The sequence below is a fragment of the Cimex lectularius genome, unplaced genomic scaffold (genome assembly GCF_000648675.2).
Source record: "Cimex lectularius strain Harlan isolate CLEC.00 unplaced genomic scaffold, Clec_2.1 scaffold316, whole genome shotgun sequence".
Classification (NCBI taxonomy): domain Eukaryota; kingdom Metazoa; phylum Arthropoda; class Insecta; order Hemiptera; family Cimicidae; genus Cimex; species Cimex lectularius.
The window spans coordinates 447,721-451,969 of NW_019392854.1; positions in this window are offsets into that span (position 1 = coordinate 447,721).

Here is a 4,249-nt window from a genome sequence, read left to right on the forward strand (position 1 = left end):
CTAGGTATACCTACACACACGAGGGGTTTATACAACCACCCAGTTTGTGCGAAAACAGCGAATATTCGCCAAGTGCCGTGAGTACCTAAACTTACTACCTATCGTGATGGACAACAGTGAAGTTTACTGTTTTGTGTAGTGGCTACAAACTCAGTCACAAATCACTCACAGAGTACTGTTGAAGGGATTCAACGTTTATGATTATTTTTTTATTTTATTATATATTTATTTTTATTTATTTATATATTTATTATTATTTATTATATATATTTATTTATTTTATTCCCATTTTACTCCCGATTTTTGTAATTCGGAAGAGAGGCGTTCCAAATTTTTGGTTCAGATCGAAGAACTCCAAGACTGTTATATTGGGCCAATTCATTCTTAAACAACAGAAACAACGATGTGTTGTCCTTTCATTAATACATCTATATTAGTTAGGAATCTTTTATTATTATTGAAAAGCAAATAACAGTAAATAGAAGTAAACAATAACAGTTGATTGATAATTAGAATTGATTCCCGAATGGATGCTTTGAGTTTGGCTACTTCACGAATATCCCTGCATTTTGAGGCGACAAGAAAGACGACGAACCGAGCATCTCTCCTCCCTAGTTCGGCGAACCTTTGCTCAGCATTGGGCGAATCCGTCATGTCTGGAGCCACCTTTAATAGTAGGTGGTCTGGGAATGGTACTAGTTTAACTCCTTTAAAAAAATTAATTTCTGAAGGAAATCGTTCTCCAAGTCAGAAAATTCCAGTCCGGAGAGTGCCCCTTGACCGCAACCTTTTTTTCTCTTTTGTCTATAGTTGAAGGACAACAACTTCCTATGGGTAAGTGTTAGAGTGGAGGAGTGTGTGTTAGTGAGTGACAGCTTGTGAGTGGAAGGGTAAATGAGTGAGAGATACGGATAATGCGTGAGAGGTATATATATATATATATATATATATATATATTAANGAGTGAGAAAGGGATTCCTCTGATCCTTTTCAAGTACTTTTCCATAGATAAACAGAACAGGAGGATTGGAAAATTCTAAAAATGAAATATTTCTGTTAAAGTCTTTTGAGCGTGATCGCTGTGGACCGTGTTCTGTTTTGAGATTGGTGAGAACATAGACGGCTGAAAAGGAAGTCCTGTAAAGGTCAATATAGCCTTTCAGATAGCCGACGATTATTAACTGCACGTCGGCAGTTACATAGAAAGTAAATGCAAGGCGTACCAGGCGTTACTCTCTGCGATTCTAGTACGCCGAATAAATAAAAAATGATCTTGTTAACTCTTGATTTTTCACCAATATCAACCAACCGGAGAAACGGTCCAGAAGTGAAAACATTATTCTCGACTAGTTCTAATCTCACGCCGAGATTCTCATATGATGTAATATGGATAGTAATAATTTATTCACGGAAGAGGATGTCCTACTGTTTCTCACATGATCCTTTAATTTTCAACACGTTGACCTGTTACTGTTATGCCGTATTGTCAATAAAAAACAAAACAATCAACATAATAGTTGAAGAGCAATATACATTTCCTAACTACATTACGGTTAAATAACGTGTCGATTTCCATAATCACAGATTCATTTAAGGTTACGTAAGCAGATGTTTAAAATGCAATAAAAGCAAAGGGGCATCTGACAGCTTGGTCATTTCAGCCCAGTATGTATTGATGTTGCCAAAAATGGTTCTCCTTTTTTGTTAATGTACACCAAAAAATTTCAGTTTATCTATACATTTTTTCTAAAATTATCCTTCATTCTACAATTGTTGTTTCCTAAAGTTCTGTAAAATTGAGACAAAATCTTCTAAGAGCAGGCTCCAAATTTTCAATACATATAAAATATTGTCATCTTACATTCCAAGAAACAAAACATTTCATCAGAGAACGCAATTTCATCCTGCTTATAAATTTTTTTTTAAACAGACAATTACTTTTGTAAATTCCTTATAATTTACCAGTAAAAACGAGGTCGTTCTCACTCAATTCTTTTTTTATTGAATATGCTGTATTTTTTCTCTTTTTCTTTTAAAAATTATCCATAATACAATTGAATCCATGATGTATTGTTTTAACTCGTATCAACATATTATATTCTGAATTTCTTTTTCAAATTCTACGAATTATAAACATTTAATACATTAATGGCTGAATGATTCCACGTATTGTACTTATCACAAAACTGGTTGTCTCATTAACTTACTGTTTTAATGGGAAAAATATGGTACTAAATATACCATAGTACTCTCTCAACACGACAGACAAGAATGACCATCTACACGGAAAACAAACACTTTGAGCCCTGAAGATGATCTCAATAAGGATTGAAACGTTGGCTCGATAAAGAAATTGTTTTTCTGAAACCTACGTCACACCAGACCGTATCTCACGATTTCCAAATAATCATTAACTAACGGTCTCTAAACACCATTGTACGTTAGGTCTTCAACCCTGATTTGATTTCAGAAAATCACAAATTTTATTAAAAAGTTGTTAGCGGTCAGCTTTCCATTTTGCGTCAGTTTTGAACAGGCTTTGACAAGAAATTGGCCGGTTATTTTTAATTATGATTCAATTACTTACCATAATTATCACTGCCTATTGTTTGATAAGTTAGTATTAAAGATGTGATGATGGACTAATTGGACGTATGTTAACCGAGGTAACCTATACGATCACGTTGTTTTAAAATTGTATATTATCTTGCATTTTGCTGTTTGTAATTAATTATATATTTTATCTTTTTAATATGCAGATGATGAACTTCACAAAATTTAAATAATTTATTACAAATGCAGTTTTCCCTCAAGACATATGTTTAACACTCATCGAGTTAGAATAAGATAATATAATTGTTTTTAATTTTGTTTCTAAATTGTACAATATTTCTAACTGCTATGTTTTCCCATAATAAACAGGCCTTGATGATGACGATGTAATCGTCGAAAGCTGGGCAAAAACCGAAATGAATTGTCGTTCCGTTCGTGACCTCACCGAAGATCCTTTTTCTACATAGCATTAGTACACTTTAAAGACGAAAATCAAGGAAATAACTTTGTAATATTTTTGTCCGATTTGTGAAATATACATGAACTAGTTGTTTTCAATGCTAATTAAAAAAATATAAATTTCTGGATATTCTCATTAAAAAATTTATAAAATAGGGGTATTTTTCAACATACAACCATTCGAACGCTAAACGATTGAATAATAAATTAATTAAAAATTACTTCCTTTTTTGTACATATTGACAGGGAGATTATACTACGGATGTGGGATCTCAGATTTTGATATCATGTTTTTAATGGTACTAAGTCGAAAAATATTAGATACAGTGAGAGCTTAGATTTTTTAAAAATTATTTGTCTGCCTTTACTGAGCATGTATTTAAATATTTGCATTGAATGAGATTAGATACGAAAGCAAGGCTTCTATTAAACTAAATATTTTTTTAAAAATAAAGCGAAAGCTAGTTCGTTTTAAATTTTTTCATTTTTTATAGCAAAATATAATTGTTTGGGATTTGCAGTAGGCATTTTTTACTCCGATCAGTTTTCCACATAAAAATGGACCCTACATCAACCATCTTTTTGTTTCTAAGTCATTATAAGTGATAAAATTAAGGATGAAATCTTCCAACGGTTTATTTTTTCTCCGTTTCTGATGTATTTACAGAGGCTTGTTTTATGTCATTTCGCGTAGTAAAGATGTTGAAGTCTTTTAGTTATCACTGGTTTTCAGATTTTTGAGATCAAAAACAGAGGGTGGGTTTTTTGGTCCAAAGAAAGACTATCAATTCAGCTTATTGCTACAAAATATTTTAACTTACTTTGTTACATCGCACAGTCACAAAATAATTATGTATTATATTGGTAGGAATATTTTTTTTTAGTATGAACAAAAATTTTAGATTATTTTCCGCTTGTGTGAGTTTGTGTATTGTGTGTAGGTAGCCGGGTAAGAATAAGAAGCAAAATTTCAAGGTAAAAAGATGGATGGATAGGTTAGACATATTAGTATATAGCTAAACAAATGGGTAAAGAAAGAAACGACACCCTGGATGAATTCACCAGATGCAAAACATTCAAAGAAGTTCTTCAACTTCTCAACAAAGAAATCCAATATAATAAGAGCAGGTAGAGATTCAATAAGTAATATCGTTCAGAGATCGTCATTGTGATGTGACTGCAACGCATTAGCTCGGAAACGGTATTACCAAATTTGGATAGGTGACTTAGAAATTAG